We start from the raw sequence: 6,386 nt of genomic DNA, 5'->3' as shown, positions 1-6,386 counted from the left end.
TAGGATTTCAGAAATGACAAGATGACTAGGCTCACCTTGGATATTTTTGATCACAGCTTAGAATCAGATATATCTTCAAGGGGCCCTGGTAGTTCCTTTTGGTGGAAAATAATATTTGGAAATTATATCTGGGTGGTAAGTTTCCATTTTCTACTGGGCTATCAGTTTTTTGAGCATTTTAGTAGAGACCTAAGAGATATGCATTTAATTTATTTTAAAAAGAAAAAAAATAAATTCTACCTTTTCCTGCTACTTAGGAGTCCATACAGCATTGTCCTAGGTTCCTGTCAGAAAGGGAAACGTTCACTATGTCTGGACCTCGTGGCGTCCTGAAAATTAAGACGAAGGATGTCCTTAAAGTCCTTGCAGGAGGAGCCCACTTAGGTGTCACCAACCTTGACTTCCAAATGAAACAGGCCATCTACAAAAGGAAAAGTGATGGCATCTATATCATAAATCTGAAGAGAACTGGGGAGAATCTTCTTTTGGCAGTTCATGCCACTGTTGCTATTGAAAATCCAGCTGATGTCAGTATCATATCCTTCAAGAATACTGGCCAGCGGGCTGTGCTTTAAGTTGTAGTTGCCAGCGGGGCCACTTCTATTGCCGGCCACTTCACTCCTGGAAACTTTACTAATCAGATCCAGGCAGCGTTCCGGGAACTGCGACTTCCAGAAGTTACTCTATCCCAGGGCTGACCGCTAGCCTCTTACAGAGGCGTCTTAAGTTAACTTGCCTACCACTGGTCTGTGTAACGCAGATTCTCCTCTGTGCTATGTGAGCTTGGTCACCTCACACAACAACAGTAAGCACCCGCTCGGTGGGTCAGATGCGGTGGATTCTGGGCCCGGAGATTCTGCGCATGCGCGGCACCATTTCCCGTGAGCACTCTCCGTCGGTCCTGTCTGATCTGTACTTCCACAGAAATCCTGAAGAAATTGAAGAGTATACTGCTGCTAAAAAGGCTGCGAACCAGGAGGAATTTCACGGTGAACGGATCTCTCTAGCACCTGAATTTACTGCTACTAAACTTGAGGTCGCAGCTGTGTCTGCAGGCAGGCAGGTGCCCTCTGTGCCTGCCAGTGGTTCCCTACCGAAGACTGGAGCAAGCAGCCCCCTACCCCCACTGAAGACTGGTCTGCAGCCCCGCCTCTGCTCATGCCACTGAATGAACAGTCACTGAGTGGTCTTAAGCTGTTCTTCCACTAGCTCTTAAATAGAAAATGGAATATAAAGTTGGCAGAAAAAAAAGTTTCTAAAGAAGTAAGTAAATAAACTACAAATTCATAAAATTGATTTCCCAAATTTAAATGACAATCATAGGATTTTATTTAATTTGTTTGATTTATATCTTTATCTTGTCTTTTTTACTGAAAATCTTCGTTCCTAATGATATTAGTATAATAACGTATATGCTGTAATCTATTTTGTGTGTGGTGGAGTGTGTGTATATGCTTATAATAGTTTTAAAATTATACTAACATTAAACTTAATAACAAGCCCAGTAGCTGCAATTTAAGATTTAGTGATCTTTATTTTTGGTTCCACTTAGGAGTATATTCAGTCAAAATTCTATTTTTAAATTAACAGATAAATAGCCTTGCCATTATGCTACCAATTTGATATAAAGTAACATTAGTGAGTTTCAATTTGGTTTTTATTTTAGGGATTGCCTCACTTTTTAAAATTTAATGTTATCTTTTAAATACATAAAACATGAGCAACGTTCTAAGGTCAAAACTATAAACAAGGCACATTAAAAAAATACCTAGCTTTCATTCTTGTACTTTCCACCACCTCTCTTTTGTCTTCTTCCTATCTAAAGTTTACTATTTCTTCTAAGTAATACTTGGTTTATCCCTTCACTGTTTCTTTTAGAAAGTATTAGCACATATGTATGTATATGTGGATGAGTGTGTGTATGAATTCTTACACCTTTGTTACCCAAAAGGTACCCAAAGAGGTATAATGTTTTTTTCATTCTTTTGTATAACCTTTGTGCTTTTGCAAATAGTAAGGATGTAAATAGACTTGTGCATTAGTCACTTAATATTTCTGTGAGTGTATCTTAGGGGCAGATCCCAGAAGTGAAATTTCTGGGTCAAAGGGTAAATGTCTATTTAATTTAGGTAATTAATAATTTGCTAATATCAAATCTTAGAAGGGGTATGGTTTTGAATTTCTACTAGCAGTGTATGAAAGTGATTGTTGGGCGCCTGGGTGGCTCAGTTGGTTAAGCGTCTGCCTTTGGTTCAGGTCATGATCCCCGGGGTCCTGGGATGGAGCCCCACATCGGGCTCCTTGCTCAGCGGGGAGTCTGCTTCTCCCTCTGCCCCTCCCTGCTGCTCTTGCTCACTTTCTCTCTCGCTCTCTTGCATAAATAAATAAATAAATAAATAAATAAATAAATAAATAAATAAAAATCTTAAAAAAAAAGTGATTGTTTTCTCACAGCCTTAACAACAGAGTATGTTTTCAAAATGTTTATCTGTTTTTAGGTATCATGCCTCACTGTAGTTTCAATTTGTATTTCTCTTATTATATATATGTGATTAGGGGCCATTGCTGGTTCTTTTTCTGTGAACTATTTTACATGTCATTTACCAATTTTTTTTCCTAAAGCTTTTGGACTTTTTCTGCTTATTTCTTAGATTTTTTTTTTTATTTAATAGCAATGTTTACTCTCTGTATGTGATTTAAGATGCAAATATTATATTCAATTTTGTCATTTATCCTTATCTCTCCTACCCTCCCTGCCTCCCTTCCTTTCTCTTCTTTATTCATACCATGCACATTTTTAGTATCAAAATGATCAGGAATTTCCTTTTTGATTGTAGATTTTGAATCACAGCAAGGAATTTTTACCTTTCCTAGATAATAAAGGAATTCATCTGTATAATTCACTAGTACAATTTTATTTTAGCATTTAGATATCTGATAGTATTTTAAAAAATTCTCATGGTCTGCAATGCATCTTTTGATATACAGAATTTTATTATTGGTTAATCGTAAATATTTTTTAAATTTCTCTTATGATTTTTTTTTGATGAATGAGTTATTTAAAAATAGTCTGTATAGGGGCGCCTGGGTGACTCAGTCAGTTAAGCGTCCAACTGTTGAGCTCAGGGTTGTGAGTTCAAGCCTTGCATTGAGCTCCGTGCTGGGTATGGAGCCTACTTAAAAAAAAAAAAAAAAAAAAAAAATTAAAAGTAGTCCGTGTAATACCACTTCTCTGACAATTTTTGAGACTTGCTTTATGAATTAGGTGGTCATTTTTCTAAATGTTCAGTATGTACTTAAGTATCCTCCACATGTTGCTCCAGAGTTCTGCATATGACCACTAAGTAAATTGTGTAGACATTTTGTTCAAATTTTCTGTATCTTACTATTTGTCTGCTTGGCTTGTAAGAAACTGAGTTATGTCAAAATCTTCTATGTTGTTGGATTTGTCTATTTCAGCTTATAGTTCTGGCCAGTTCAGCTTCACATATTATAAGAGTGTTTTACCACATACAAGAATTAGCATTTTTACATATTTTTAGAGAAATGACACTTTTCTCTATGTAAATATAGTATATGTATTTAATATACACTAAATCCATCCTGCTTAGGTCTGTTTTTTCTGATGTTTGAATAATAGACTTAACTGTAATTTCATTAACGTTTTCTTGGAATATACTTATTAATTATTTTAATTTCTATTTTTACTTGACCTTGGGTTTTGGGTGCATGTATTATAAAGACCATAGAGCAGAAATTTGGTATTTTTATATAACCTGAAAATATGTGTCTTAGTAAGTTTAGTTCATATATTACTGAGAAGTAAGGGTTAGTTTATCCCAGATTGGTGTACTGCAGGTTGGGCTCCAGAAAGATTTGAGTTCATACATTCCTATAAAGCTCTATGGGGATGAGTTTATGGTCTGGTGACTAAGAAAACCACTCCTGGTACATGTTAAGGTTGGAGCCCCAACCCCAGGATATATGAAGAGAACATGTCAAATCTTGCTGCTAGGTTGACAAATCAAATGGCTGCAGTCACATGGCTTGAACCAGAAGGGGCAGATAATGCCACCTATCTACTGCAAATGCCAAGATTGCAGGTCAGGATTAAAGCCAAGGTTCTGCCTTGTCAAATTGATGATTAGTCTGGCTCCTGATCTAACCATGGAGAGATTTAATGCTTTCCATGGATTAATGATACTTAAAAGCTCCACAGCTTATATCTGAGGACCTTTTTCCAGTCTGAAACCTACCCTGAAATTCTCTTCATTGCCCTAGAATTGAAAGGGTAATGCAGGATATGCACACCAGTCATTGCTTCTATTTTTATGGGTTTTCCCCAAAAAACACTACTCTAGAAATGTTTGGTGTCTGGGCTTCTAGCCATATAAACTTTATATATGACAACACATAAAATAAATATTGAATGCCTGATTAGTTTCTATACATTTACTTTTCCTTTTAAGTTTGTTTTATATTCTCTGAACTACTTTTCTCTCTTTTTTTTTATTTGGGGACTATTTGAGCTGCTTTTGTTTGCTTTCACATATCATTTTTCCTTCTAATGGTTTTGAATGTATATAACAATTTTATTTATAATTGTTATTTTATCCTGAATATTTATTTAACACAATTTAAAGTTAATAATTCAAACATCTACTGACCAATGCGAAGACCCTAGAACTCTTTAACTTTTATCATCCCAATGTTTACATGTATTATATTAAGTATGTTTTATTTGCCCTCTTTTGAGCTCCACAGATTACAACTTGTTGTTATTGTTATTATTCTTATTTGACACAGAAAATACTTGTTAGATATGCTTACTTTTTTTCTCACTGTTAAGCATTTTCATCAGTAAGTAGATTACTTAGAAGTCTCTTCAAAAAAAAAAAAAAAAGAAGTCTCTTCAATGTAGACTTACTTATGGTAAAATCTCTCCATTATTATATATCTTAAATTTTTTTTTTGTCTGTTTTTCTCTCCCTGTTGAAAGACAGCTTTGGTAGGCACACACTATTAGGTTAACAACAATTTTTCTGAACAGTTAGAAAATAATATTCCACCATCTTTTGGCTTCCATGCTTGCCATTGAGTTTTTATTTGTTTTTCTAAGTGCTTTTTAAGTTTTTCTATTCATCTTTGGGATTCTTTAACATTACTCTTAATATAAATGGGAATTGATTTTTCTTGACTATGCTGTATGTAGTGTCTGTGCTTTCCAATTACCCTTTCATTCTTCATTTCCTTGCAATTCCATCATTCTTTCCATACTCTCTTTAATTCCATCACTGCCAAATTAGCCCACTCAAAAGTCACCATTCTCTACCAGATTGACAACACAGTGTCTTTTACATAGTTCTTGACCTCCCTTAGCCTGCCATAGTTATATATACTTGATTTATCCATTTGTTAAAATCTTTTTTCTTGGGCTATTGGATGTGGTAGGCAAAATTCTAAAGATGCCTCCACCACAAGATTCCTGCTCTTTGATATTCAATCAAACACTAATCTGGGGACTGTTGTGAAGGGATCTTGCAGATATAATCAGAGTTCCAAGTCAGTTACTGTTAAAATATGGAGATTATCCACGTGGCCTGACCCAATCAAGTGAGCCCTTTTAAAGTAGGGTTTTCTCCAGTTGGTTACAGAAAGGGAAGTCAGAGAGATTTCAAGTGCAAGAAGGAACTCGCTCACCAATACTGGTTTAAAGATTGAGTGGAGAGTAAAGTAGTATGTGTGAAGGAATGTGGACAGCCTTTACTTGCTGAGAGAAACCCCTGACCGACAGCCAGCAAGAAAACGTGGGCCTCAGTCCTACAGTCCTGTAGCTATGGGTGAATTCGTCCAACAACTTCAGTGGGTTTGGATATAGATTCTTCTCCACAGTCTCCAGATAATAGACCAATTTGGCTGATACTTTGATTTTAGTCTGTGAGAACTTGTGCCCAGACCAAGATAACTGTGATAGAATAAATAGATATTGGTTTAAGATGCTAAACTTGTGGTAATTTGTTATGCAGCACTTGTATGCATAAAAATTTGCTAAGAGGACAGATCTTATATTAAGTGCTTTTATAACAAAAACAGAGGTATTTTGAAAACAACAGAAAATTAATATCTTGGGCCTCCATACTCCTGGCTCTTCTCTAATCATTATGACCACTCTGTCTCTGGCTTATTTTCTGGATTTTCTTCCTCTGTCCAATCCTTAAAAGCTGGGCTTTTCTATTGATCTTCAATCAGTCACTACCTTTATAATTTTGTCACCCAAAACAAGAGTCTATCAGTCTATGCAAAAGTTCTCTCTTTCTCTTTCCTTCTTCTTTATGAGGGAATTGATCTCATGTTTTTGTGTTTAAATAGCATTTGCAAATCTTGAG

The 6,386-nt window shown here is 35.7% G+C and overlaps 1 pseudogene; it reads left to right on the top strand.

Annotated features, from left to right (window-relative positions):
• The first annotated feature begins 308 nt into the window (after positions 1–308).
• Positions 309–1,172, top strand: LOC118008821 (annotated as a pseudogene).
• Positions 1,173–6,386: the final 5,214 nt, after the last annotated feature.

This window comes from Mirounga leonina, unplaced genomic scaffold, assembly GCF_011800145.1.
Source record: "Mirounga leonina isolate KUSES-001 unplaced genomic scaffold, KU_Mleo_1.0 Mir_101609, whole genome shotgun sequence".
Taxonomy (NCBI): Eukaryota; Metazoa; Chordata; class Mammalia; order Carnivora; family Phocidae; genus Mirounga; species Mirounga leonina.
This window is presented reverse-complemented; position numbering and strand designations above follow the sequence as displayed.